Here is a 25,454-nt window from a genome sequence, read left to right on the forward strand (position 1 = left end):
GTCAAACTCTAGTTGAAGACATCATAAGATAGAAATATTAAGCTAAATGCAAGATCCTTCCAAATAAGAATCTGTTTCCACCCAGTTTCGAACTGGGGACCTTTCGCGTGTTAGGCGAACGTGATAACCACTACACTATGGAAACATCCTTAAGGAAGAAGTCACCTCCATGACTTTTGGCAAGTCAAATTCTAGTAGAAGACATTTTGAGATGCAGTAATTCAGATCAATGCAAGATCCTTTCAAATAAGAAATTGTTTCCACCCAGTTTCGAACTGGGGACCTTTCGCGTGTGAGGCGAACGTGATAACCACTACACTATGGAAACATCCTGAAAAAAAGGTCACCTCGATTACTTTTGACAAGTCAAACTCTAGTTGAAGACATCATAAGATAGAAATATTAAGCTAAATGCAAGATCCTTCCAAATAAGAATCTGTTTCCACCCAGTTTCGAACTGGGGACCTTTCGCGTGTTAGGCGAACGTGATAACCACTACACTATGGAAACATCCTGAAGGAAGAAGTCACCTCCATGACATTTGGCAAGTCAATTCTAGTAAAAGACATTTTGAGATGCAGTACTTCAGATCATTGCAAGATCCCTCCAAATAAGAATCTGTTTCCACCCAGTTTCGAACTGGGGACCTTTCGCGTGTTAGGCGAACGTGATAACCACTACACTATGGAAACATCCTGAAGGAAGAAGTCACCTCCGTGACTTTTGGCAAGTCAAATTCTAGTAGAAGACATTTTGAGATGCAGTAATTCAGATCAATGCAAGATCCTTCCAAATAAGAATTTGTTTCCACCCAGTTTCGAACTTGGGACCTTTCGCGTGTGAGGCGAACGTGATAACCACTACACTATGGAAACAACTTGAAGGAAGAAGTCACCTCTGTGACATTTGGCAAGTCAAATTCTAGTAAAAGACTTTTTGAGATGCAGTACTTCAGATCATTGCAAGATCCCTCCAAATAAGAATCTGTTTCCACCCAGTTTCGAACTGGGGACCTTTCGCGTGTAAAGCGAACGTGATAACCACTACACTATGGAAACATCCTGAAGGAAGAAGTCACCTCCATGACTTTTGGCAAGTCAAATTCTAGTAGAAGACATTTTGAGATGCAGTAATTCAGATCAATGCAAGATCCTTCCAAATAAGAAATTGTTTCCACCCAGTTTCGAACTGGGGACCTTTCGCGTGTTAGGCGAACGTGATAACCACTACACTATGGAAACATCCTGAAGGAAGAAGTCACCTCCGTGACTTTTGGCAAGTCAAATTCTAGTAGAAGACATTTTGAGATGCAGTAATTCAGATCAATGCAAGATCCTTCCAAATAAGAATTTGTTTCCACCCAGTTTCGAACTGGGGACCTTTCGCGTGTGAGGCGAACGTGATAACCACTACACTATGGAAACATCCTGAAAAAAAGGTCACCTCGATTACTTTTGACAAGTCAAACTCTAGTTGAAGACATCATAAGATAGAAATATTAAGCTAAATGCAAGATCCTTCCAAATAAGAATCTGTTTCCACCCAGTTTCGAACTGGGGACCTTTCGCGTGTTAGGCGAACGTGATAACCACTACACTATGGAAACATCCTTAAGGAAGAAGTCACCTCCATGACTTTTGGCAAGTCAAATTCTAGTAGAAGACATTTTGAGATGCAGTAATTCAGATCAATGCAAGATCCTTTCAAATAAGAAATTGTTTCCACCCAGTTTCGAACTGGGGACCTTTCACGTGTGAGGCGAACGTGATAACCACTACACTATGGAAACAGCCTGAAGGAAGAAGTCACCTCTGTGACATTTGGCAAGTCAAATTCTAGTAGAAGACATTTTGAGATGCAGTAATTCAGATCAATGGAAGATCCTTCCAAATAAGAATTTGTTTCCACCCAGTTTCGAACTGGGGACCTTTCGCGTGTTAGGCGAACGTGATAACCACTACACTATGGAAACATCCTGAAAAAAAGGTCACCTCGATTACTTTTGACAAGTCAAACTCTAGTTGAAGACATCATAAGATAGAAATATTAAGCTAAATGCAAGATCCTTCCAAATAAGAATCTGTTTCCACCCAGTTTCGAACTGGGGACCTTTCGCGTGTTAGGCGAACGTGATAACCACTACACTATGGAAACATCCTGAAGGAAGAAGTCACCTCCATGACTTTTGGCAAGTCAAATTCTAGTAGAAGACATTTTGAGATGCAGTAATTCAGATCAATGCAAGATCCTTTCAAATAAGAAATTGTTTCCACCCAGTTTCGAACTGGGGACCTTTCGCGTGTGAGGCGAACGTGATAACCACTACACTATGGAAACACCCTGAAGGAAGAAGTCACCTCTGTGACATTTGGCAAGTCAAATTCTAGTAGAAGACATTTTGAGATGCAGTAATTCAGATCAATGCAAGATCCTTCCAAATAAGAAATTGTTTCCACCCAGTTTCGAACTGGGGACCTTTCGCGTGTTAGGCGAACGTGATAACCACTACACTATGGAAACATCCTGAAGGAAGAAGTCACCTCCGTGACTTTTGGCAAGTCAAATTCTAGTAGAAGACATTTTGAGATGCAGTAATTCAGATCAATGCAAGATCCTTCCGAATAAGAATTTGTTTCCACCCAGTTTCGAACTGGGGACCTTTCGCGTGTGAGGCGAACGTGATAACCACTACACTATGGAAACAACTTGAAGGAAGAAGTCACCTCTGTGACATTTGGCAAGTCAAATTCTAGTAAAAGACTTTTTGAGATGCAGTACTTCAGATCATTGCAAGATCCCTCCAAATAAGAATCTGTTTCCACCCAGTTTCGAACTGGGGACCTTTCGCGTGTTAGGCGAACGTGATAACCACTACACTATGGAAACATCCTGAAAAAAAGGTCACCTCGATTACTTTTGACAAGTCAAACTCTAGTTGAAGACATCATAAGATAGAAATATTAAGCTAAATGCAAGATCCTTCCAAATAAGAATCTGTTTCCACCCAGTTTCGAACTGGGGACCTTTCGCGTGTTAGGCGAACGTGATAACCACTACACTATGGAAACATCCTTAAGGAAGAAGTCACCTCCATGACTTTTGGCAAGTCAAATTCTAGTAGAAGACATTTTGAGATGCAGTAATTCAGATCGATCCTTTCAAATAAGAAATTGTTTCCACCCAGTTTCGAACTGGGGACCTTTCACGTGTGAGGCGAACGTGATAACCACTACACTATGGAAACAGCCTGAAGGAAGAAGTCACCTCTGTGACATTTGGCAAGTCAAATTCTAGTAGAAGACATTTTGAGATGCAGTAATTCAGATCAATGGAAGATCCTTCCAAATAAGAATTTGTTTCCACCCAGTTTCGAACTGGGGACCTTTCGCGTGTGAGGCGAACGTGATAACCACTACACTATGGAAACATCCTGAAAAAAAGGTCACCTCGATTACTTTTGACAAGTCAAACTCTAGTTGAAGACATCATAAGATAGAAATATTAAGCTAAATGCAAGATCCTTCCAAATAAGAATCTGTTTCCACCCAGTTTCGAACTGGGGACCTTTCGCGTGTTAGGCGAACGTGATAACCACTACACTATGGAAACATCCTGAAGGAAGAAGTCACCTCCATGACTTTTGGCAAGTCAAATTCTAGTAGAAGACATTTTGAGATGCAGTAATTCAGATCGATCCTTCCAAATAAGAAATTGTTTCCACCCAGTTTCGAACTGGGGACCTTTCGCGTGTTAGGCGAACGTGATAACCACTACACTATGGAAACATCCTGAAGGAAGAAGTCACCTCCGTGACTTTTGGCAAGTCAAATTCTAGTAGAAGACATTTTGAGATGCAGTAATTCAGATCAATGCAAGATCCTTCCGAATAAGAATTTGTTTCCACCCAGTTTCGAACTGGGGACCTTTCGCGTGTGAGGCGAACGTGATAACCACTACACTATGGAAACAACTTGAAGGAAGAAGTCACCTCTGTGACATTTGGCAAGTCAAATTCTAGTAAAAGACTTTTTGAGATGCAGTACTTCAGATCATTGCAAGATCCCTCCAAATAAGAATCTGTTTCCACCCAGTTTCGAACTGGGGACATTTCGCGTGTGAGGCGAACGTGATAACCACTACACTATGGAAACATCCTGAAAAAAAGGTCACCTCGATTACTTTTGACAAGTCAAACTCTAGTTGAAGACATCATAAGATAGAAATATTAAGCTAAATGCAAGATCCTTCCAAATAAGAATCTGTTTCCACCCAGTTTCGAACTGGGGACCTTTCGCGTGTTAGGCGAACGTGATAACCACTACACTATGGAAACATCCTGAAGGAAGAAGTCACCTCCATGACTTTTGGCAAGTCAAATTCTAGTAGAAGACATTTTGAGATGCAGTAATTCAGATCAATACAAGATCCTTTCAAATAAGAAATTGTTTCCACCCAGTTTCAAACTGGGGACCTTTCGCGTGTGAGGCGAACGTGATAACCACTACACTATGGAAACACCCTGAAGAAAGAAGTCACCTCTGTGACATTTGGCAAGTCAAATTCTAGTAGAAGACATTTTGAGATGCAGTAATTCAGATCAACGCAAGATCCTTCCAAATAAGAAATTGTTTCCACCCAGTTTCGAACTGGGGACCTTTCGCGTGTTAGGCGAACGTGATAACCACTACACTATGGAAACATCCTGAAGGAAGAAGTCACCTCCGTGACTTTTGGCAAGTCAAATTCTAGTAGAAGACATTTTGAGATGCAGTAATTCAGATCAATGCAAGATCCTTCCGAATAAGAATTTGTTTCCACCCAGTTTCGAACTGGGGACCTTTCGCGTGTGAGGCGAACGTGATAACCACTACACTATGGAAACAACTTGAAGGAAGAAGTCACCTCTGTGACATTTGGCAAGTCAAATTCTAGTAAAAGACTTTTTGAGATGCAGTACTTCAGATCATTGCAAGATCCCTCCAAATAAGAATCTGTTTCCACCCAGTTTCGAACTGGGGACCTTTCGCGTGTAAAGCGAACGTGATAACCACTACACTATGGAAACATCCTGAAGGAAGAAGTCACCTCCATGACTTTTGGCAAGTCAAATTCTAGTAGAAGACATTTTGAGATGCAGTAATTCAGATCAATGCAAGATCCTTCCAAATAAGAAATTGTTTCCACCCAGTTTCGAACTGGGGACCTTTCGCGTGTGAGGCGAACGTGATAACCACTACACTATGGAAACAACTTGAAGGATGAAGTCACCTCTGTGACATTTGGCAAGTCAAATTCTAGTAAAAGACTTTTTGAGATGCAGTACTTCAGATCATTGCAAGATCCCTCCAAATAAGAATCTGTTTCCACCCAGTTTCGAACTGGGGACCTTTCGCGTGTAAAGCGAACGTGATAACCACTACACTATGGAAACATCCTGAAGGAAGAAGTCACCTCCATGACTTTTGGCAAGTCAAATTCTAGTAGAAGACATTTTGAGATGCAGTAATTCAGATCAATGCAAGATCCTTCCAAATAAGAAATTGTTTCCACCCAGTTTCGAACTGGGGACCTTTCGCGTGTTAGGCGAACGTGATAACCACTACACTATGGAAACATCCTGAAGGAAGAAGTCACCTCCGTGACTTTTGGCAAGTCAAATTCTAGTAGAAGACATTTTGAGATGCAGTAATTCAGATCAATGCAAGATCCTTCCAAATAAGAATTTGTTTCCACCCAGTTTCGAACTGGGGACCTTTCGCGTGTGAGGCGAACGTGATAACCACTACACTATGGAAACATCCTGAAAAAAAGGTCACCTCGATTACTTTTGACAAGTCAAACTCTAGTTGAAGACATCATAAGATAGAAATATTAAGCTAAATGCAAGATCCTTCCAAATAAGAATCTGTTTCCACCCAGTTTCGAACTGGGGACCTTTCGCGTGTTAGGCGAACGTGATAACCACTACACTATGGAAACATCCTGAAGGAAGAAGTCACCTCCATGACTTTTGGCAAGTCAAATTCTAGTAGAAGACATTTTGAGATGCAGTAATTCAGATCAATGCAAGATCCTTTCAAATAAGAAATTGTTTCCACCCAGTTTCGAACTGGGGACCTTTCGCGTGTGAGGCGAACGTGATAACCACTACACTATGGAAACACCCTGAAGGAAGAAGTCACCTCTGTGACATTTGGCAAGTCAAATTCTAGTAGAAGACATTTTGAGATGCAGTAATTCAGATCAATGCAAGATCCTTCCAAATAAGAAATTGTTTCCACCCAGTTTCGAACTGGGGACCTTTCGCGTGTTAGGCGAACGTGATAACCACTACACTATGGAAACATCCTGAAGGAAGAAGTCACCTCCGTGACTTTTGGCAAGTCAAATTCTAGTAGAAGACATTTTGAGATGCAGTAATTCAGATCAATGCAAGATCCTTCCGAATAAGAATTTGTTTCCACCCAGTTTCGAACTGGGGACCTTTCGCGTGTGAGGCGAACGTGATAACCACTACACTATGGAAACAACTTGAAGGAAGAAGTCACCTCTGTGACATTTGGCAAGTCAAATTCTAGTAAAAGACTTTTTGAGATGCAGTACTTCAGATCATTGCAAGATCCCTCCAAATAAGAATCTGTTTCCACCCAGTTTCGAACTGGGGACATTTCGCGTGTGAGGCGAACGTGATAACCACTACACTATGGAAACATCCTGAAAAAAAGGTCACCTCGATTACTTTTGACAAGTCAAACTCTAGTTGAAGACATCATAAGATAGAAATATTAAGCTAAATGCAAGATCCTTCCAAATAAGAATCTGTTTCCACCCAGTTTCGAACTGGGGACCTTTCGCGTGTTAGGCGAACGTGATAACCACTACACTATGGAAACATCCTGAAGGAAGAAGTCACCTCCATGACTTTTGGCAAGTCAAATTCTAGTAGAAGACATTTTGAGATGCAGTAATTCAGATCAATGCAAGATCCTTTCAAATAAGAAATAGTTTCCACCCAGTTTCGAACTGGGGACCTTTCGCGTGTGAGGCGAACGTGATAACCTCTACACTATGGAAACATCCTGAAAAAAAGGTCACCTCGATTACTTTTGACAAGTCAAACTCTAGTTGAAGACATCATAAGATAGAAATATTAAGCTAAATGCAAGATCCTTCCAAATAAGAATCTGTTTCCACCCAGTTTCGAACTGGGGACCTTTCGCGTGTTAGGCGAACGTGATAACCACTACACTATGGAAACATCCTGAAGGAAGAAGTCACCTCCATGACTTTTGGCAAGTCAAATTCTAGTAGAAGACATTTTGAGATGCAGTAATTCAGATCAACGCAAGATCCTTCCAAATAAGAAATTGTTTCCACCCAGTTTCGAACTGGGGACCTTTCGCGCGGGAGCCGTGGATAGTTAAGCTTAACTTTCTTAACTTTTCCCATTCATTCTCTATGGTAGTTCTTAACACTACGGATGCAATATGCTTTTGTCCACTACGCATTTTGGCGCTGTTGCGCTGTTGAGCTGCTTTTTAAAAAATATTGGCAGCCATCTTTGAATCGTTTGTTGTGGTCGGCGTTACCGATGACAGATATCGGACTGACTTTTTACTCTCAGGTAAGTTTGGTCTAATTACGTGCTATCCAATGAATGAAACTCTGTATATTTTTGGATACTTTGTCTGATATTCATGATTTTACGTGATAATATCTTGTTAGCGCCGTACTGACACTAAATTGGCTAGGCTAGCACCGCTTGTTTACATTCAAGTAGCTAGGTTCGATCTCTCTGAAATGCGTTTAAAATGCGATCAGACTATTGGTTTTACATGTTGAGACCTTGGAGAATGTACTGCTACTGTGTGGACTCGAAATGTAAAGTGCAAATATGCTTTAGATGCGTTAGAATATCAACCACGATTAGCATGCTAGCAGCTAAAAGCATTGAAAATGAATGAGCTACCAATCGCCACTGTAAAGACCTGACGATCACTGGAAATACTTTAAAAACGTGATCAGACACCCTAGCTCACTTCTTAAGACCATAGAGATGGTGTTACAACAGTTTGGAGTTGGAATTTGAGGTGTAAACATGCTTTTGAAGTGTAAACATGTCAACCGGGAATTCCATGCTAAAAACAGTGATGAATGAATGGACTATCTTTGTTTACTACTTTTACGAGGGCTGGGGGTCTCTGTAAATGTATTTAAGCCCTCATCCGATAATCTGGCTAGCATGTTTAGACCCTCTAGATGTATTTACTACAGTGTGGAGTCCAAATTCGAGGTCTAAGTATGCTTTAGATATGTAAACAGAACACCTGATTTTTTAACGTGTGTTAATGAGTACACCACTATCAAACTAATAGTGATGGGCTATTATTACAACTCCAGGGATCTGTGTGTGTCTTCAAAATGGATTCTGTATGGTGTGATTTAAATTGTTTGTCTTTTCCTCGTAGAAAGTTGCATCTGTGCCCTGCCCCCCTTTAGGTTTGAGCCCTCGTCCTCCCAACTGACCCCGTGGCCCTCCGCTGCAGCAGAACTGGCCCTTGAGTACCGCCAGAAGGGGACCACTACCTAGAAGATCAAGAGGGTGGACAGGGTGTACATGGAGGCAAGGGACACAGTGGCACTGAAAGGAGGTGACCCCAGAGCGTGATGTGCGTAGGATGATGGGTCGGGCGCTGATACAGCTGTGTGAGCTAAATCAAAGGATACTCTCTCAATGGTAGGTCAAATGTTTTAGCTGCTCAGTCCCTGTTATTTACAATAAGACCAGACAGTGCATGAGGAGACACTGTCATTACATTTTGAGGCCCCCGACACACCTGGCACCCCCACTGCACCTGAGACCTTTATTTCCCTGGGAAGCATCCAGGAGCCCTCCAAGCCCACCTAGGGAAAGTTCAGGTGGAGGTTCAGCTGCACAAAGCGGACAGCCCCCACCACCACCCAGGAGTGCCTGGTTCCTCAGGAGGAGTCCACCAGCTGCCTTCCCTTCATAAAAAATCTGAGGAGACTTCTTAAAAGGAACAAATGTTTTAGCACAACGCTGTGGTCATATTCAGTTACCCGCTTTAAGGACTGTACATAAATGGTGATATTTAATTATTTGTACAGGTCCGTGAGAACACAGAGGGAGACAGAAAGGACTGTGGTGGCACCTTGACCAGGCAATGCAGACGGGCTCAGCAGGGTCGACCCAGAACCCAGCAGCATCGGCAACGTATCGTCCAGCAGCAGTGGACCCACAGCCCAGCAGCAGTGGCGGTGTAGCGTCTGACAGCAGCGGCCGGTTCTGCAGTGGCGGTGTATCGTCTGACAGCAGCCGACCCAGGGCCCAGCAGCATCGACAGTGTATCGTCCAGCAGAAGCAGACCCAGGGCCCAGCAGCAATGGCGCTGTATCGTCCAGCAGAAGCAGACCCAGGGCCAGCAGCAGTGTCAATGTATCGCCCAGCAACAGCGGACCCAGGGACAGCACACACACGCGCTGCCACGGCTACACAATGCGCACACAAACACATCAGCACTCTACTCTCCCTCTCTCACACACACACCTTTTGATTTTGTTTGGTTGTTTTTTGTCATCTTTTACTCATGATACTAGCTACCCAGCTAACTCCTCGAACACACTACGGCATACACAAACACACATACACACACACACACACACACACACACACACACACACACACCCATCCACTCTCATACCACACCACTACTGCTCTGTACACACTGAATCAAACACGCCTTGAACTCTCACTCTCACACACACCTTTTAATTGTTTTGTTTTACAGTCTTTTTTTGCAGTGTTACTATGCCATAGAAACCCTGTATTTCACATTCTCACTGCATCCTCCACACTACACACTTACTGTACATGCACCAGACTTCCTCACACATTCTGATGGTCATAGGTATTCATCACTCACTTCTCAAACACACACACACTTCATCATCCATCAACTCAGACATTCATTCAGATCTCCCTACACACTGCAACAACAAAGCCACACACAGTCAGACACACCTTGAAACATACACACACTTTATCCATCAGATCTCCCTAAATCCACTGAATCATCCACACATTACACTAGACACACACACACACACACACACGCATGCCCTTGCACCTTTTTCTAACACCTTATATTGACTTTAAAACACTTTTATTTAGAATGTTATGTACACATTTTCAGTGATAACAGGATTTTTCTTGCAATACAATGTTTGAATGGCCTACTGTTATGATCCACATTAATCATTCAAGCACTTATGTGAAATTGTAAGTTTAAACTAATAAAGTTGTCCTCCGTAGAGGGGGGGTGGTGGTGGGCCAAAATAGTTTCATAGCAGTATTGCTTTATTCTCACTTGAATTGTTTGTACTTGTTACCATCTGTGGTGGAGTGCTACCAGCACCCCATAACTAATGTACATGATTATTCATGAATAAAGTTTATTTCATGAAAATTCTGCCTGTGACTTTTACATTGAAATGATCTCACCATCAGTACCTATCAACAAGATAAAATAGACTATTAAACACTGTCTCAATCATGGATAAAGGAAGGATGACATTATAATATACATTATATGACTATACATTATAAGACTTTATTTTACATTATAATACTTTATTTTATAATATAATACAAAGTTCATGTTAAGGGAAATAAAAAATACAGGACATTAAAATATTGGAGGAAAGCTCTTCCAGTATGGAGAGGGGACCAATTTGTTTACCCTGCATCTGTAAGACAAATGGAGAGAAAGGGAGGGGTAGAGAGAAGACAGTCTCAATACAAACACTCAGCAATCAGGTCTTTTAGAATTGTTCACATTTTAAAAGGTATTTCAAGAGTTTTTACAACATTTACACTCATTTCTACATTTCTACATACTCGTTTTTACTCGTTTTTATATATTCGTCATATATTTTGAATGCTTCTGTCGCGATTCGAACCCGCGATTTCGGTGGAAAATTGACACGATAATGATATGCGCACGTCAGATTAAGGCTTCGATTTGATTGGCTGTTTCTCCGTTACACCTATTCACGGCTGGCCCGCGCGTGTTAGGCGAACGTGATAACCACTACACTATGGAAACATCCTGAAGGAAGAAGTCACCTCCGTGACTTTTGGCAAGTCAAATTCTAGTAGAAGACATTTTGAGATGCAGTAATTCAGATCAATGCAAGATCCTTCCGAATAAGAATTTGTTTCCACCCAGTTTCGAACTGGGGACCTTTCGCGTGTGAGGCGAACGTGATAACCACTACACTATGGAAACAACTTGAAGGAAGAAGTCACCTCTGTGACATTTGGCAAGTCAAATTCTAGTAAAAGACTTTTTGAGATGCAGTACTTCAGATCATTGCAAGATCCCTCCAAATAAGAATCTGTTTCCACCCAGTTTCGAACTGGGGACCTTTCGCGTGTTAGGCGAACGTGATAACCACTACACTATGGAAACATCCGGAAGGAAGAAGTCACCTCCGTGACTTTTGGCAAGTCAAATTCTAGTAGAAGACATTTTGAGATGCAGTAATTCAGATCGATCCTTCCAAATAAGAAATTGTTTCCACCCAGTTTCGAACTGGGGACCTTTCGCGTGTTAGGCGAACGTGATAACCACTACACTATGGAAACATCCTGAAGGAAGAAGTCACCTCCGTGACTTTTGGCAAGTCAAACTCTAGTTGAAGACATCATAAGATAGAAATATTAAGCTAAATGCAAGATCCTTCCAAATAAGAATCTGTTTCCACCCAGTTTCGAACTGGGGACCTTTCGCGTGTTAGGCGAACGTGATAACCACTACACTATGGAAACATCCTGAAGGAAGAAGTCACCTCCATGACTTTTGGCAAGTCAAATTCTAGTAGAAGACATTTTGAGATGCAGTAATTCAGATCAATGCAAGATCCTTTCAAATAAGAAATTGTTTCCACCCAGTTTCGAACTGGGGACCTTTCGCGTGTGAGGCGAAAGTGATAACCACTACACTATGGAAACACCCTGAAGGAAGAAGTCACCTCTGTGACATTTGGCAAGTCAAATTCTAGTAGAAGACATTTTGAGATGCAGTAATTCAGATCAATGCAAGATCCTTCCAAATAAGAATTTGTTTCCACCCAGTTTCGAACTGGGGACCTTTCGCGTGTTAGGCGAACGTGATAACCACTACACTATGGAAACATCCTGAAAAAAAGGTCACCTCGATTACTTTTGACAAGTCAAACTCTAGTTGAAGACATCATAAGATAGAAATATTAAGCTAAATGCAAGATCCTTCCAAATAAGAATCTGTTTCCACCCAGTTTCGAACTGGGGACCTTTCGCGTGTTAGGCGAACGTGATAACCACTACACTATGGAAACATCCTGAAGGAAGAAGTCACCTCCATGACTTTTGGCAAGTCAAATTCTAGTAGAAGACATTTTGAGATGCAGTAATTCAGATCAATGCAAGATCGTTCCAAATAAGAATTTGTTTCCACACAGTTTCGAACTGGGGACCTTTCACGTGTGAGGCGAACGTGATAACCACTACACTATGGAAACAACTTGAAGGAAGAAGTCACCTCTGTGACATTTGGCAAGTCAAATTCTAGTAAAAGACTTTTTGAGATGCAGTACTTCAGATCATTGCAAGATCCCTCCAAATAAGAATCTGTTTCCACCCAGTTTCGAACTGGGGACCTTTCGCGTGTAAAGCGAACGTGATAACCACTACACTATGGAAACACCCTGAAGGAAGAAGACACAGAGAACGGCTATCTAAGAAAGAGAAGGATGTCATTTGACAGTTTACGGCAGTTTTCAAATCGTTCCTTGAAGTTTTCTGCCAAATTGGACACAAATTGCGTCATTGCTGGATTCTCCCGCATGTTGTTCTTCTCACAGTGCTGCCGTAAACGAGGAAAGTGCAACTTTCTTCCGCAAATGTCTCTCTCCAAAAGGCCCAGCTTTGCCTGGAATGCTTCAGTAGCCTCTGCAACAGTATGATTCTTGCCTTGTAGTTGAAGGTTAAGGTGATTCAGATGAGACATGATGTCACTCAAAAAAAACACACATGCCATCTTCTCATTGTCACTTAAAAACACGTTGAATTCAAGCGATTTTGGGCTCTTCAGGTTGGAGAGAAAGGACACAAGCTCATCGTGCAGGTCACACACCCGCTCCAACACACAGCCTTTGCTAAGCCAGCGAACATCGTTATGTAGCAGAAGGTCTGTGTGCTCCGCTGACATTTCCTCCAACAATGCTCTGAAAATGCGGTGTTGCAGACTAGATTTCTCCCGAACAAAATGTACCAGTTTTGTCACCGAATCCATGATCTCTTGCATTTCAATGCCAAGTTTAGCGCACAGTACTGATTGGTGAATAATACAATGAAATGTGAGCTCTGGGTGAATTGCGGAAAGCCTGCTCACCAAGCCCTTGCGATGTCCCAGCATAGATGGGGCTCCATCGGTAACGACAGCCACGACTTTGTTAACATCCAAGCCTGTCTTCGCAAATAAATGTGTCAGTTCGTTAAATAGGATCTCTTCAGTTGTGCGCCCAGGCAGAGGTAGCAAACAAAGTAGCTCTTCCCGAAATACATTTACATCAAAAAATCTGATGATCACAGACAGCTGTTCCATATCGGTTCGGTCACAAGACGAGTCAATTGTCAGAGACATGGCCTCTGCCTTAATCAGATCAGTGTTTAGTTTGGATGAACAATCCTCAGATAAAACTTCCATTCTTCTTGTTGCGGTGTTGGCCGACAATGGCTCCTGCTTTAGTAGCTCCACAATATTCTGCTTGTTTTTCTCGTCGTGACATAAAACGTCTTCAACCATATCAATTGCACACTTTTTTACCAACACGGCATCAGTGAAGGGTTTCTTTGCTCTCCCAATATTCCAAGAAACACGTAAAGAGGCTGCGCTTGCCCTTTGTTGTGCTGTGGTAGATCTCTCCATGGTAAAAATGGAGCATCTGAATGAAGATTGCATGTTGGCTATTTTCTGTCTGCGGTTATCTGAGTTTTCAGGGTAGTTTGAATTAAAACTAGAGGCATGCATACTAGTGAAGTGCCTCTTGATATTGTCAACCTTGCAGACGGCTACAGTCTGCATGCATATCAGGCATGTTGGCTTAGCATTTGGATGCTCAGGTAAAATAAAGCAAAACTGATCCATCCAGTCGGGTTTAAACTGACGATTTTCGCTATACACTTTAGGTTTTTTTGTACTTGCCATGGTCTGTTACAAGTCCACATAAGATTTCACTCACTCCTGATTACTAGCTGAGATGTCACCTGCTGAAGTGGAGAGATTGCTAATCATCCATGGCCATAGATGGCGCTTTTTACCTTTGTCCAGATATGACGTGGCGGGCCAAAAATGTGCCGTAACTGGGCCGGATCTGGCCCACGGGCCGCCATTTGGGGACCACTGCCATATGCGCTCATTATAAAGAACATTTAACGTGTCCCAAAATAATTAATCACCAAACGTCTTGTAAACAAGTCTTGCCAGGAGCAACACCTTGCAAAAAATGATAACAATAGGCCTAGGCCTAATAATGGTTGGAATGGAAAGATGCAAGTTAGGCCTATGTTTTAAAAACAAATGCTCCAGTTACCCCGCAGAAGTTTCAAAGTAGCCTACACCCAGAAAAACTGTTTGCTACTGGGATAAGTTTAGTTAATTTACTGGGCTATCTTTTAGCTGGGTTAAAACCAGACTCATTGCAGAACACCTCATCGAATGTCTGTAGTAGGCTACAACTTCGATTCAATAAAGAAGATTTCTAAAGGAAAACCGACGCATATTACTCCTGGCTAGATTCGAACTCAGAACTGCCTGAGAGTTGCAGACGTCTGTTCTGGAAATACGTGCATTAACCCACTCGACCGTCAGACAACGTTTTCCTTTGTCATATGAATGCTGTCATTTGTTAACATTACTGTTAAGGAGATGCTGTAGGCAAAGGCTATATTTCAACCTCATTAGTGTAGTAAAAAAATCTGATTCACGAAACTATTCACGAGGTTTCTGGGCAGCATATTTATGTTCTGTTAGCAAGCAAACTTCTCATGACTGCCGACAAAGTAGGCCTAGCCTACTGCCAGCTGACGAAGCTCTCATTTTAAAACATTACTGAGAGACAGGCACTGTACAATCAAGAAATCTTGCCACTGAATCCAAAACTATGTTTAACATTATGTACAAAGTGTATAGGCTACAGTGGACTGTTGCAGGGGCTGCTAAAAACACAGAGAAACAACACTGAAAACTCGTCCAATCACAGGCCTTGCTGTCGAACGCTCCGTCTGATTCAACCGCGGAACGCCACAGCGGACTATGCTGCCCCCAAGCGGCTGCAGTTGTAGTTACATTTCACCCAGCAGCGTGAATCACCTTGATCGTGAATGAAGTGTTAATTTATATGCAAAGGCTTGGGCTTCAGGGCCCCCTGACCCCTTGGGCCTAGGCCCGGTAGGCCCGTGCAGTAATCCATCCCTATTTACAGTCTATAATTCTCTGCGTTCACCTGCACACCCATTACTCTCGTTTGAATTACTCGCGAACCCGTGATCGCATAGATATGGCAAGCATATCAGATGAAAGAGGAGACTCAGGGCTATCCATTGGTACCATGTATATCGACCCTTCTTGCTTATGAAAACAGAAGAAGTGACTGCAAAATAATAACGTCATGTACACAAACCAACGCTGCACACCCATTACTCTTGTTTGAATTACTCGCGGACCCGTGATCGGATAGATATGCCACACATGTCAAATGAAAGAGGAGACACAGAGCTATCATTTGATACCAAGTACATCCTTCTGGGTTATAAAACAGACGAAGTGACAGCAAAATAATAACTTCATATAGCTGGACTTACCACACGTTTTTGTCTGTTTTTGTGGCAAAGCATGTTTATAATCCAACGCTATCGTGTGTTTCTCTATGGCAAAGCATGTTCATTATCCGGTTTTGAGATCCTAGCAAATTCCTGCATGGCATCCAATTCAAGGCTCACATTGCATCCCATTTTGTTCAACAAAGAAACACCTTTTTTGCCTTTACTTTGTTCATGGCAATCCAGTAAAAAGTTGAGAATCATTATGAGTGCATACACATAGGCATGCAGGCTAACACGCAACCTCGGGTCAAGTCAGGTCAGATCAGTTCGTGTCAGATATGGAGCGCAGAAAAGTCAGTTTTCATCACTAAATGAAAAAAACAATATGTAATATGTGTGTGTGGCACTTACAATGGCCAGAATAAATCCTTATGAATAAAGGTAGTGAAAATGCCCTAAAAACAGCTTAGGGTTCTAAGGGTTAATGAGGTGATTGCTCGCCACCTGTTCATGGTTGAAAACTCTATTTAAGTCCATTTTTGATGTTCATCTTGTTCAGACACCATGGCACGCAAGCCACAATTTACAAAAATAGAACTGGAAATACTGATAGATGAAGTTCAACAACATAAAGAAACTTTATTTTCCAAATTTAAAACAGTCATTACTAACTAAAAAAAAAACTAAAAAAAACATGGCAAACCATTACAACCAAAGTCAATGCAGTTAGGGGGGGGGGGTGCAGGAGCGTAGAAGACATCCAAAACAAATGGAAGGATTACGCCAGTGTGACAAAGAGGAGGGCTGCCGCCAAAAGAAGGGAGCACCATAGAACTGGTGCAGGAGTAAATACAGCGGCTTCCATCACACCACTGGAGGAAAAAGTTCTGGGGATTTTGGGACCAGTGGCACTGAAGGGCATCTCTGGTGGGATCGATTACCCAATGTCTGGCGGCCCTCCACCACATCTTCCTTCCTCTGGTTCTGCCACTGGTTCTATGCCACTGGTTCTCCACACCCTGGGTCCTCGCCTGCTCCTCACAGAAAGGACTCCCCAACTCCTGCTCCCTCCCGCACCAGGTTCAGAGGTACGTTCCTGCGGCAGCCCTCCTCCACCGCGACGTCCACCTTCCTGTACTGCTTCTTCCTCTGCTGCTTCCAATAGTCCCCATCTCCGGTCCCCTCCTGCACCAGGTTCAGCACCGCCACCTGCTGAAGCACCATCACCACCAGAAATGTCACCACCTCCAAGCTCACCTGCCTCAAGCTCCCTCAGGCTGCCTTCTCCTGACTCCCCTGGGTCCTCTCAGTCTCCCCGACTCTGCTCCTCTGCAGGGCAGGTACAAGTGGGACAGAAAAGAAAAAGTAAAAGAAAGAACTGTACCTGTAGTGAGGAGTTCCTTCGATCTGAGAGGACCAAAATCTCAGAGCTGCAGGGGATCAGGCAAGAGCAGACAGCCTTGAGGGAGCAGACAAACAAACACCATGAGGAGGTGATGGAGTACCGACGGGCCAAACTCCAGATCTTGGTGGAGCAAGCCAGTCGCCCATCTGTGACAATGTACATGCCTGCACAGGGTGAGCATATACTCCAGGGTCATGTTCATGACCAAGTTTCATTCTGAGTGTATATGAGTAATTGTGACTAATTGTGCCTTCCTCTCTATTTAGATCCATAGATGTCCAGCGCATTTATTTTTTCTTGTCCCAGCCTGTTTGTGGGCCTGCCTTTGTTTTCCCCCCTGTGGTCTCCTTCGTTACACTGGAAGCAATAAAAACTTCATTGCTACATACAGATGCCTGATGTTTCATTAGGAACACTAAATAAACTGTATACAGGCCATATTGCTGTTTTGGTTTTAGTCACAGGTGTAGTATCATGCATTAATCATGGATTGTGCTAAAGAAAAGCATTTAGCTCCACTAACCTCATATCCAATGACATCCATAACATATGTCCAGTGTTGGGCACATATGACCAGTGGTGGACGAAGTACACAAATCCTGTACTTGAGTGAAAGTAGAGATACACATGGTCAAATGTTACTTCAGTAAAAGTAAAAGTCCTCCTTTTACATTTCCACTTGAGTGGAAGTACAAAAGTACTTGCCTTCAAATGTACTTAAGTATCAAAAGTAAAAGTCCTGAAATGTATTATGACTAATACAGTTGCATTTACTATTGTTGAAATGATTCGGCACAGACATAGGCATTCATTGAGCCTTTCTCCTCTATTCAAGGACAAAATCAGCTAATGATTGTTGTATGTTGAAAGAACTTAAAAGAACTAAAAACTAATGTGATATCTTATCTTAGATACTTCAAAGTAACCACATTTTTCTTTGTTGAATGCTTTACACTTTCGGACCAAATCAAGATGTTACCTTTTGTGTTTGATAGTGTCAGATTGTCTATCATTGTCTATCATTTGCTCGATGGCGTCAAGAGGCCAGTTATGGTAACATCAATACAAGTATATATACTTGATCCCGTGAGGGAAATTTGGTCTCTGGATTCATCCTAATCCGTGAATTAGTGAAACACACTCAACACACAGTGAACACAGTGAGGTGAAGCACACACTAATCCCGAAGCAGTGAGCTGCCTGCTACAGCTGCGCTCGGGGAGCAGTGAGGGGTTAGGTGCCTTGCTCAAGGGTACTTCAGCCGTGCCTACTGGTTAAGGATCGAACCGGCAATCCTTCGGTTACAAGCCCAAAGCCCTAACCAGTAGGCCTATGGCTGCAATATTGTAAAAATGGGTCAACAAGGTACAGTAAATAGTTGATATAAAAATAACATAGGTTAGGCAACACCATTATTTAAAGCCTAGCTCACTTAATAGAAAATATACATGAAAGTACACATGTATTTGGATAGTCTTTTTTCCAAAAGGAACTTCAGCTGTACTTCAGCTGTCACAAAATGTAGTGGAATAAAAAGTAAGATATTTGGCCTAGAAATGTACTGGAGTAAAAGTAAAAAGTTTAACAACATTGAAATACTCAAGTAAAGTACAGATACAGTGCTGGCACCCCTGCAATTCTGTCAGATAATACTCAATTTCTTCCAGAAAATGATTGCAATCACAAATGCTTTGGTATTAATATCTTCATTTATTATTCTTGCAATGAAAAAACACAAAAGAGAATGAAAAAAAGTCAAATCAATTATCATTTTACACAAAACTCCAAAAATGGGCCGGACAAAAGTATTGACACCCTCAGCCTAATACTTGGTAGCACAACCTTTAGACAAAATAACTGCGAACAACCGCTTCCGGTAACCATCAATGAGTTTCTTACAATGCTCTGGTGGAATTTTAGACCATTCTTCTTTGGCAAACTGCTCCAGGTCCCTGAGATTCGAAGGGTGCCTTCTCCAAACTGCCATTTTGAGATCTCTCCACAGGTTTTCTATGGGATTCAGGTCTGGACTAATTGCTGGCCACTTTAGAAGTCTCCAGTGCTTTTTCTCAAACCATTTTTTAGTGCTTTTTGAAGTGTGTTTGGAGTCATTATCCTGCTGGAAGACCCATTACCTCTGAGGGAGACCCAGCTTTCTCACACTGGGCCCTACATTATGCTGCAAAATTTGTTGATAGTCTTCTGACTTCATAATGCCTTAGTCTTCTGACTTCATAATGCCATAGTCTTCTGACTTCATAATGCCATGCAGTCCAGTGCCAGAGGCAGCAAAAATCAGGGAACCTCCGCCATGTTTGACTGTAGGGACCGTGTTCTTCTCTTTGAAGGCCTCATTTTTTTTCCTGTAAACTCTATGTTGATGCCCTTTTCCAAAAAGCTCTACTTTTGTCTCATCTGACCAGAGAACATTCTTCCAAAACTTTTTTGGTTTTCTCAGGTAAGTTTTGGTAAACTCCAGCATGTGGGGTTTTCCAGGGTTTCCTACCATAGAGTCCTTTTTCATTCAGACGCCGACGGATAGTACGGGTTGACAGTGTCGACGGATAGTACGGGTTGACTGTGTTGTACCCTCGGTCTGCAGGGCAGCTTGAACTTGTTTGGATGTTAGTCAAGGTTCTTTATTCATCATCCGCACAATCTTTCGTTGAAATCTCTCGTCGATTTTTCTTTTCCGCCCACATCTAGGGAGGTTAGCCACAGTGCCATGGGCTTTAAAACTTGTTGATGACATTGTGCACGGTAGACACAGGAACATTCAGATCTTTGGAGATGGACTTGTAGCCTTGAGATTGCCCATGCTTCTTCACAATTTTGTTTTTCAAGTCCTCAGACAGTTCTTTGGTCTTCTTTCTTTTCTCCATGCTCAATGTGGTACACACAAGGACACAGGACAGAGGTTGAGTCAACTTCAATCCATTTTAACTGGCTGCAAGTGTGATTTAGTTATTGCCACCACCTGTTATGTGCCACAGGTAAGTAACAGGTGTTGTTAATTATTCAAATTAGAGAAGCATTACATGATTTTTCAAAGGGTGCTAATATTTTTGTCCACCCCCTTTTTTATGTTTGGTGTGGAATTATATCCAATTTGGCTTTTTGACAATTCTTTTTGTGGTTTTCCATTGAAGACAAATTAAATGAACATTTTAATATCAAAGCATTTGTGATTGCAATCATTTTCTGGGAGAAATTGGGCATTATCTGATGGAATTTCTGGGGTGCCGTTACTTTTGGCAAGCACTGTACATGAAAAAGCGACTTAAGTACAGTAATTGAGTAAATGTACTCAAATAATGTCCACTACTGCATATGACAGCACTCTTGAGTTTCCTGAGCTGTAGGGATTACAAATGATGACATACCACAGATCACATATATAATTTAGGTATATATCATTGAAAAATGTGGAAGCCTGTACATAACACATTGTCGCCTATCTTTTCTATCTTTGTAATCCCAATCTTGACATTAGTACTTACATTAGTAATTAGCAACTAAGCATTTCACAACAGAACTGCACCTTACTCGATTAACCCTTTCGTGCCTGTGCCGAACATTCCATTTTTGGTGCTGGATGACCTCCTCACACAAAAAACCTTATTTCTTGAGTATAATACATACCATCAATGGGATATACATACCATTGTAATCAGAAGGATCAGTTCTATGAAATGATGTAAAATACATATGGTAATGTTGATATAGTAATGAACAGTATTTGAAAAACCTCTCCAAATGTATATCCGGAATTTGTCAAAATTTAATTTCATTCACATAAAAAATAATTTTCATCATATTTCTCTACAAGATAGAGAAAAATATAGAGTGTATGAAATGTTCAGCAAGTTGTGGGCTATTTAACAAAAAAGACTGTATTGGAATATCATTAACCTTTCAAAAGTTATGATAATTTTAGTGATCAGTGTAAAAAAATGCAGGAAACAGGATTTAGAATGTTGACAGAATTCACATTCACTTTCTCACCAACAACATAAAAGTATGCATAAAAACTAATGGTAACACTTTATTTGAAGGGGTCTACATAAGGGTGACATGTAACCGTCATAAGAATGACATGACACATGTCATGTACATTAATGACACATTATTGATGTTTATGACTGTTGTCATAATGTGTCATTCGGTTTTTGGAATGTCAAGTTGACATTGTTTGGGTGTCATCATTATGACAACTTGACATTAGCCAAGCTGACATTATTTGACGGGTCTGTCATGACAACTTGACATTAGCCAAGAAAATGTAACCCATTTACAATATTGTCATGACGATTTGACATAGCAAAGAAAGAAATGCAAGGTGTTTGGCATGATATTGTCATGACAACTTGACATATAACTGTGTTTGGCCTGACTTATCTGCTAGGTTTGTAAAGTGAAGGGCCTGAACAATTGACTGTCATGACACCATTATAATTGTGTGATGAATACTTTCCTTGACCTCAACTACAGTGGTACAGTTTTGACTTGTCATTAAGCTGTCACAAAGAACTATTACACACCAAAAGTTTCCTGACAGTGTCATGAATTGTCATGACAACTTGACATAATTGTTTAATTATTACATGAACAAGTTCATATAACTGTGTTTGGCCTGACTTATCTTCTAGGTTTGTAAAGTGATGGGCCTGAACAATTGGCTGCCATGATGCCATTATAAATTGGTCATGAAAACTTTTCTTGACCTCAACTACAGTGGTACAGTTTTGACTGTTAAGCTGTCACAAATAACTATTACACACCAAAATAGTTTCCTGACAGTGTCATGAATACTTACCTTTGACCTAAAGTACAGTGAACCATCTGAGATGTTTCCTGAACATGTCATTAAGTGTCATTACACTATCATATAGGTCCTATTTCTGTACATTTTACATTTCTGGAACATTGAGTCTAATTTCAACTATAATGACAACAAATACCATACTCAGTCATTACTTAAGAGTTTATTTCAGCAATGCATTTTGCAAAACCATAATACATGGACATGTTACCATGCCAGCTAACCTAACTGTGCATGTGGAACATGCATTCAACTATTCACATACTAGTCTTTAAGCACCATTTCATTGCCATCATTTCTGCAGATTTTTCAAATCATGCACGAGTCTACCCAACACACCATTACGATGACGGATTCCTAACCAGTAGTACCAATTAGTTCAATCATTTTAAGGTGTGTTTTGAGGGACTGAGGGGTTCGATTCCCCCTGACGCCATATTTGTCTGTGTAAGGGGCACTTATTTTAATGTAGAGTGAAGTGCTGCCTTTCTAAGGAACTTTTCACAAGAGGAGTAGACAAATGAAAGTACCAAAATAGTTTACCCAGAACATATAGCCGGCATTTATTAAACATCAAATATCAAACAGTATGACCTTGTTTCTCTTTTCTGTCCTTTTAGTTGTGAAAATCAGTATTTCTCTTAGTTTTCAACCTTTTACCCAAAATAATAATAAGTCCATCTACCTGGGTAGTATGTTTTTTTTTTAAGTGGTGAGATCTCGCGCTTATCTGTAGGCTACGATGAAATGAAGAAATATTGAGTAGAAGCAGTTCATGTCGCAGGCAAGATTAGCAGCTATCATTCGCGCCCTCTGCTCTTCTGCCTCCCGTGTCCAATGGCACACTCTCTCAAATCATGCATCCAAACAAAAAAAACAACCTGCATAGCAGGGCAACAATTCAATTCAATTACTCTCTCGATACATTTTAGCAGATCTGGAAATATAACTCATATTCATGAACTGTAGTAGCTTATTCTTATTTTTTATCTATACATTCACTACATAGCCTACATGAAACTTCAGCACTAGCATATCACGTTGTTAACATGGCTTCAACATAGCATGAAATAGCACTTCAAATCATTAAACTCATGTTCAACTCCGATTGGTTTTTAGCTTATGCAGTATCATCAATACATTTCCACACAATGCATTAAACAACTGAGTTACAGCAAAATAAAACTTTTACGTGCTTAACTCATTAACTCATTATAACGCCATGTCTGCTACTAACATAAATGACGAACACGTGTAAAACACTCACCGGAGAAAACTCATACAAGTAAGTAAACTCCTTGTCGTAATTTCGACCCTTTGCTGTTATTCCTTCCTTAGAAGTAGGTTTGGTGGGAAAACCCCTTTTAACTAGCTCTTCAATGTTATTTTTAACTTTTCTTCTCAGTTTGGAAAATCTAAATATGGCTTCAGCTCACTATAGTCAGAGCCCGTCTATTAGACATTATTCTCTGCTATCGTTCAGCTGCTGTGCTGTTTGCGATTTCTGTCTTCTTCTCTAAGAATCAGTGACAGTGTAGCAGTTTCCCCTCTATGCAGCGCCACCACTGCCACCTACTGGACAACTACGGTGTGCAGGGAAAACATAACTAAAAGTAGAATAATGTAATCCTATTAGTAGGCTATTTTCGAGTGGGTTACATCTGCAATGCACCTTCAATATGTTGAGTATATCTAATTTATAATGGTGTCATGACAGCCAATTGTTCAGGCTCATCACTTCATAAACCTAGAAGATAAGTCAGGCCAAACACAGTTATATGTCAAGTTGTCATGACAATATCATGCCAAGGAAAGTATTCATGACACAATTATAATGGTGTCATGTCAATCAATTATTCCGGCCCACCACTTCACGAACCTAGAAGATGAGTCAGGTCAAACACAGTTATATGTCAATTTTGCATTTCTTTCTTGGCTAATGTCAAGTTGTCATGACAACGGTTTACATTTTCTTGGCTAATGTCAAGTTGTCATGACAGAGACACCCTCAAATAATGACATCTTGCCTAATTTCAAGTTGTTATAATGATGACACACAAACAATGTCAACTTGACATTCCAAAAACCGAATGACACTTAATGACAACAGTCATAAACATCAATACTATGTCATCAGTGTGCATGACATGTGTCATGAAATTCTTATGACGGTTACATGTCACCCTTGTGTAGACCCCTTCAAATAAAGTGTTACCAAACTAATAATCAAGTCAGAAACAATGGTTTAGATGTATTTGGTCTATAAGAATAAACCATTTAGTGGTTTAGTATGAGTAATGGCGTTTACCTTATCATGTATGTGTTAGCTGGTATAGTCTTTCTTTATGTTGTACCTCATGTGTTTACCCCGTGTATTGTATGTGACTACCCTGTTTGTGTATTGTGCTTGTTTAATTGACCTCCCTTGTGTTGCTTGTTTAATGACGTTCGTGTGTTTTGGTGCATAACCAATAAAACCTTTCTAAGACAACTTCGCAGTTTGTTACATTGGTGTCAGAAGTGGGATGACGACCCCTACTGGACGGGAGGAGAAAGCTGCAACTGATTACCTGACGATGACGAGTTTCCTGCCAAGACGGCTCTTCGACAGCACGCTCGCCCATGGCCACCTGCTGAGCCCAGCAGACGGAGCCAGCCTGCAGCGTGTCCATGATGAAGAGACCCGCCCCCGGCCACAGGAGGAAACGAACCGGGCTGATGGCAGCATCCCGCCACTTGAACCCGCTCCACACGGGAGCGATGGAAACTGGCCGGTCCTCGGTGTGACGGCGGCGGTAGAAGGGCGCCCCAGCGTAAAGTTGCCCCACTACAATGGCGAAAGGCCGCTGGCGACATACCTGGTACAGGTCCGGCTGGCAGCCGAGCTGAATGGCTGGTCGGCGGAGAGAACGGGCGTACAGGTGGCGTTGGCCCTGGAGGGGGAAGCGCTACAAGTATTAGAAGATCTGCCACCGGCGGAGCAAGTAAGCTGGACCGCAATCGAAGCAGCTCTGCAACGACGATTCGGCCAGAGAATCTTCATCAGCGATGCCAGAGAACAACTCGCTTCCAGACGGCGACACAAGGACGAGAGACTGGGCAAGTTCGTGGCTGACCTGCAGCTGTATGCCCGGCGGGGCTACCCAACGTACAGCCAGGGTCTACATGAAGAGATGGCACTGGAAGCGTTCGTGCGAGGCATCCACCCAGAGCGGCTAAAAGAACACCTTCGCCTGAGCGCCCCCAGCTCGCTGTCCGTGGCGCTCGCGGAAGCCGAACGGGTGGAAAACATCTTCCGCACAACAGAGTTGCGGCATTGCGTACGCCAGACATCGATGGAG

General features: G+C 41.8%; 49 non-coding genes across 49 annotated transcripts; all 49 read right to left on the bottom strand.

The window, feature by feature from the left end:
• Window positions 1-72: 72 nt before the first annotated feature.
• Window positions 73-145, bottom strand: trnav-aac (transfer RNA valine (anticodon AAC)). The gene has a single exon. It is a non-coding gene; the product is annotated as a tRNA-Val (tRNA).
• Window positions 146-255: 110 nt separating this feature from the next.
• trnav-cac (transfer RNA valine (anticodon CAC)) lies at window positions 256-328 on the bottom strand. The gene has a single exon. It is a non-coding gene; the product is annotated as a tRNA-Val (tRNA).
• A 109-nt stretch (window positions 329-437) lies between these two features.
• Window positions 438-510, bottom strand: trnav-aac (transfer RNA valine (anticodon AAC)). Its single transcript has one exon. It is a non-coding gene; the product is annotated as a tRNA-Val (tRNA).
• A 109-nt stretch (window positions 511-619) lies between these two features.
• Window positions 620-692, bottom strand: trnav-aac (transfer RNA valine (anticodon AAC)). The gene has a single exon. It is a non-coding gene; the product is annotated as a tRNA-Val (tRNA).
• Window positions 693-802: 110 nt separating this feature from the next.
• trnav-cac (transfer RNA valine (anticodon CAC)) lies at window positions 803-875 on the bottom strand. Its single transcript has one exon. It is a non-coding gene; the product is annotated as a tRNA-Val (tRNA).
• A 110-nt stretch (window positions 876-985) lies between these two features.
• On the bottom strand, window positions 986-1,058 carry trnav-uac (transfer RNA valine (anticodon UAC)). Its single transcript has one exon. It is a non-coding gene; the product is annotated as a tRNA-Val (tRNA).
• A 110-nt stretch (window positions 1,059-1,168) lies between these two features.
• Window positions 1,169-1,241, bottom strand: trnav-aac (transfer RNA valine (anticodon AAC)). Its single transcript has one exon. It is a non-coding gene; the product is annotated as a tRNA-Val (tRNA).
• Window positions 1,242-1,351: 110 nt separating this feature from the next.
• trnav-cac (transfer RNA valine (anticodon CAC)) lies at window positions 1,352-1,424 on the bottom strand. The gene has a single exon. It is a non-coding gene; the product is annotated as a tRNA-Val (tRNA).
• A 109-nt stretch (window positions 1,425-1,533) lies between these two features.
• On the bottom strand, window positions 1,534-1,606 carry trnav-aac (transfer RNA valine (anticodon AAC)). Its single transcript has one exon. It is a non-coding gene; the product is annotated as a tRNA-Val (tRNA).
• Window positions 1,607-1,716: 110 nt separating this feature from the next.
• On the bottom strand, window positions 1,717-1,789 carry trnav-cac (transfer RNA valine (anticodon CAC)). The gene has a single exon. It is a non-coding gene; the product is annotated as a tRNA-Val (tRNA).
• Window positions 1,790-1,899: 110 nt separating this feature from the next.
• On the bottom strand, window positions 1,900-1,972 carry trnav-aac (transfer RNA valine (anticodon AAC)). Its single transcript has one exon. It is a non-coding gene; the product is annotated as a tRNA-Val (tRNA).
• A 109-nt stretch (window positions 1,973-2,081) lies between these two features.
• Window positions 2,082-2,154, bottom strand: trnav-aac (transfer RNA valine (anticodon AAC)). Its single transcript has one exon. It is a non-coding gene; the product is annotated as a tRNA-Val (tRNA).
• Window positions 2,155-2,264: 110 nt separating this feature from the next.
• On the bottom strand, window positions 2,265-2,337 carry trnav-cac (transfer RNA valine (anticodon CAC)). Its single transcript has one exon. It is a non-coding gene; the product is annotated as a tRNA-Val (tRNA).
• Window positions 2,338-2,447: 110 nt separating this feature from the next.
• Window positions 2,448-2,520, bottom strand: trnav-aac (transfer RNA valine (anticodon AAC)). The gene has a single exon. It is a non-coding gene; the product is annotated as a tRNA-Val (tRNA).
• A 110-nt stretch (window positions 2,521-2,630) lies between these two features.
• On the bottom strand, window positions 2,631-2,703 carry trnav-cac (transfer RNA valine (anticodon CAC)). The gene has a single exon. It is a non-coding gene; the product is annotated as a tRNA-Val (tRNA).
• Window positions 2,704-2,813: 110 nt separating this feature from the next.
• Window positions 2,814-2,886, bottom strand: trnav-aac (transfer RNA valine (anticodon AAC)). The gene has a single exon. It is a non-coding gene; the product is annotated as a tRNA-Val (tRNA).
• A 109-nt stretch (window positions 2,887-2,995) lies between these two features.
• Window positions 2,996-3,068, bottom strand: trnav-aac (transfer RNA valine (anticodon AAC)). Its single transcript has one exon. It is a non-coding gene; the product is annotated as a tRNA-Val (tRNA).
• Window positions 3,069-3,171: 103 nt separating this feature from the next.
• On the bottom strand, window positions 3,172-3,244 carry trnav-cac (transfer RNA valine (anticodon CAC)). The gene has a single exon. It is a non-coding gene; the product is annotated as a tRNA-Val (tRNA).
• A 110-nt stretch (window positions 3,245-3,354) lies between these two features.
• Window positions 3,355-3,427, bottom strand: trnav-cac (transfer RNA valine (anticodon CAC)). Its single transcript has one exon. It is a non-coding gene; the product is annotated as a tRNA-Val (tRNA).
• Window positions 3,428-3,536: 109 nt separating this feature from the next.
• Window positions 3,537-3,609, bottom strand: trnav-aac (transfer RNA valine (anticodon AAC)). The gene has a single exon. It is a non-coding gene; the product is annotated as a tRNA-Val (tRNA).
• Window positions 3,610-3,712: 103 nt separating this feature from the next.
• On the bottom strand, window positions 3,713-3,785 carry trnav-aac (transfer RNA valine (anticodon AAC)). The gene has a single exon. It is a non-coding gene; the product is annotated as a tRNA-Val (tRNA).
• A 110-nt stretch (window positions 3,786-3,895) lies between these two features.
• Window positions 3,896-3,968, bottom strand: trnav-cac (transfer RNA valine (anticodon CAC)). Its single transcript has one exon. It is a non-coding gene; the product is annotated as a tRNA-Val (tRNA).
• Window positions 3,969-4,078: 110 nt separating this feature from the next.
• trnav-cac (transfer RNA valine (anticodon CAC)) lies at window positions 4,079-4,151 on the bottom strand. The gene has a single exon. It is a non-coding gene; the product is annotated as a tRNA-Val (tRNA).
• Window positions 4,152-4,260: 109 nt separating this feature from the next.
• On the bottom strand, window positions 4,261-4,333 carry trnav-aac (transfer RNA valine (anticodon AAC)). Its single transcript has one exon. It is a non-coding gene; the product is annotated as a tRNA-Val (tRNA).
• A 110-nt stretch (window positions 4,334-4,443) lies between these two features.
• trnav-cac (transfer RNA valine (anticodon CAC)) lies at window positions 4,444-4,516 on the bottom strand. Its single transcript has one exon. It is a non-coding gene; the product is annotated as a tRNA-Val (tRNA).
• Window positions 4,517-4,626: 110 nt separating this feature from the next.
• On the bottom strand, window positions 4,627-4,699 carry trnav-aac (transfer RNA valine (anticodon AAC)). Its single transcript has one exon. It is a non-coding gene; the product is annotated as a tRNA-Val (tRNA).
• A 110-nt stretch (window positions 4,700-4,809) lies between these two features.
• trnav-cac (transfer RNA valine (anticodon CAC)) lies at window positions 4,810-4,882 on the bottom strand. Its single transcript has one exon. It is a non-coding gene; the product is annotated as a tRNA-Val (tRNA).
• A 110-nt stretch (window positions 4,883-4,992) lies between these two features.
• Window positions 4,993-5,065, bottom strand: trnav-uac (transfer RNA valine (anticodon UAC)). Its single transcript has one exon. It is a non-coding gene; the product is annotated as a tRNA-Val (tRNA).
• Window positions 5,066-5,175: 110 nt separating this feature from the next.
• Window positions 5,176-5,248, bottom strand: trnav-cac (transfer RNA valine (anticodon CAC)). The gene has a single exon. It is a non-coding gene; the product is annotated as a tRNA-Val (tRNA).
• A 110-nt stretch (window positions 5,249-5,358) lies between these two features.
• On the bottom strand, window positions 5,359-5,431 carry trnav-uac (transfer RNA valine (anticodon UAC)). The gene has a single exon. It is a non-coding gene; the product is annotated as a tRNA-Val (tRNA).
• Window positions 5,432-5,541: 110 nt separating this feature from the next.
• trnav-aac (transfer RNA valine (anticodon AAC)) lies at window positions 5,542-5,614 on the bottom strand. The gene has a single exon. It is a non-coding gene; the product is annotated as a tRNA-Val (tRNA).
• A 110-nt stretch (window positions 5,615-5,724) lies between these two features.
• On the bottom strand, window positions 5,725-5,797 carry trnav-cac (transfer RNA valine (anticodon CAC)). Its single transcript has one exon. It is a non-coding gene; the product is annotated as a tRNA-Val (tRNA).
• Window positions 5,798-5,906: 109 nt separating this feature from the next.
• On the bottom strand, window positions 5,907-5,979 carry trnav-aac (transfer RNA valine (anticodon AAC)). Its single transcript has one exon. It is a non-coding gene; the product is annotated as a tRNA-Val (tRNA).
• Window positions 5,980-6,089: 110 nt separating this feature from the next.
• On the bottom strand, window positions 6,090-6,162 carry trnav-cac (transfer RNA valine (anticodon CAC)). Its single transcript has one exon. It is a non-coding gene; the product is annotated as a tRNA-Val (tRNA).
• A 110-nt stretch (window positions 6,163-6,272) lies between these two features.
• On the bottom strand, window positions 6,273-6,345 carry trnav-aac (transfer RNA valine (anticodon AAC)). The gene has a single exon. It is a non-coding gene; the product is annotated as a tRNA-Val (tRNA).
• A 110-nt stretch (window positions 6,346-6,455) lies between these two features.
• Window positions 6,456-6,528, bottom strand: trnav-cac (transfer RNA valine (anticodon CAC)). Its single transcript has one exon. It is a non-coding gene; the product is annotated as a tRNA-Val (tRNA).
• A 110-nt stretch (window positions 6,529-6,638) lies between these two features.
• On the bottom strand, window positions 6,639-6,711 carry trnav-cac (transfer RNA valine (anticodon CAC)). The gene has a single exon. It is a non-coding gene; the product is annotated as a tRNA-Val (tRNA).
• Window positions 6,712-6,820: 109 nt separating this feature from the next.
• Window positions 6,821-6,893, bottom strand: trnav-aac (transfer RNA valine (anticodon AAC)). Its single transcript has one exon. It is a non-coding gene; the product is annotated as a tRNA-Val (tRNA).
• A 110-nt stretch (window positions 6,894-7,003) lies between these two features.
• trnav-cac (transfer RNA valine (anticodon CAC)) lies at window positions 7,004-7,076 on the bottom strand. The gene has a single exon. It is a non-coding gene; the product is annotated as a tRNA-Val (tRNA).
• A 109-nt stretch (window positions 7,077-7,185) lies between these two features.
• trnav-aac (transfer RNA valine (anticodon AAC)) lies at window positions 7,186-7,258 on the bottom strand. The gene has a single exon. It is a non-coding gene; the product is annotated as a tRNA-Val (tRNA).
• Window positions 7,259-11,236: 3,978 nt separating this feature from the next.
• On the bottom strand, window positions 11,237-11,309 carry trnav-cac (transfer RNA valine (anticodon CAC)). Its single transcript has one exon. It is a non-coding gene; the product is annotated as a tRNA-Val (tRNA).
• Window positions 11,310-11,419: 110 nt separating this feature from the next.
• trnav-aac (transfer RNA valine (anticodon AAC)) lies at window positions 11,420-11,492 on the bottom strand. The gene has a single exon. It is a non-coding gene; the product is annotated as a tRNA-Val (tRNA).
• Window positions 11,493-11,595: 103 nt separating this feature from the next.
• trnav-aac (transfer RNA valine (anticodon AAC)) lies at window positions 11,596-11,668 on the bottom strand. Its single transcript has one exon. It is a non-coding gene; the product is annotated as a tRNA-Val (tRNA).
• Window positions 11,669-11,778: 110 nt separating this feature from the next.
• Window positions 11,779-11,851, bottom strand: trnav-aac (transfer RNA valine (anticodon AAC)). Its single transcript has one exon. It is a non-coding gene; the product is annotated as a tRNA-Val (tRNA).
• A 110-nt stretch (window positions 11,852-11,961) lies between these two features.
• trnav-cac (transfer RNA valine (anticodon CAC)) lies at window positions 11,962-12,034 on the bottom strand. Its single transcript has one exon. It is a non-coding gene; the product is annotated as a tRNA-Val (tRNA).
• A 110-nt stretch (window positions 12,035-12,144) lies between these two features.
• On the bottom strand, window positions 12,145-12,217 carry trnav-aac (transfer RNA valine (anticodon AAC)). Its single transcript has one exon. It is a non-coding gene; the product is annotated as a tRNA-Val (tRNA).
• Window positions 12,218-12,326: 109 nt separating this feature from the next.
• On the bottom strand, window positions 12,327-12,399 carry trnav-aac (transfer RNA valine (anticodon AAC)). The gene has a single exon. It is a non-coding gene; the product is annotated as a tRNA-Val (tRNA).
• Window positions 12,400-12,509: 110 nt separating this feature from the next.
• Window positions 12,510-12,582, bottom strand: trnav-cac (transfer RNA valine (anticodon CAC)). Its single transcript has one exon. It is a non-coding gene; the product is annotated as a tRNA-Val (tRNA).
• Window positions 12,583-12,692: 110 nt separating this feature from the next.
• trnav-uac (transfer RNA valine (anticodon UAC)) lies at window positions 12,693-12,765 on the bottom strand. Its single transcript has one exon. It is a non-coding gene; the product is annotated as a tRNA-Val (tRNA).
• Between the last annotated feature and the right edge of the window lie 12,689 nt (window positions 12,766-25,454).

This window comes from Alosa pseudoharengus, unplaced genomic scaffold, assembly GCF_046254945.1.
Source record: "Alosa pseudoharengus isolate Yale_2024_CS ecotype anadromous, Long Island Sound unplaced genomic scaffold, YU_APseudo_1.1 YU_APseudo_1.1_scf_16, whole genome shotgun sequence".
Taxonomy (NCBI): domain Eukaryota; kingdom Metazoa; phylum Chordata; class Actinopteri; order Clupeiformes; family Clupeidae; genus Alosa; species Alosa pseudoharengus.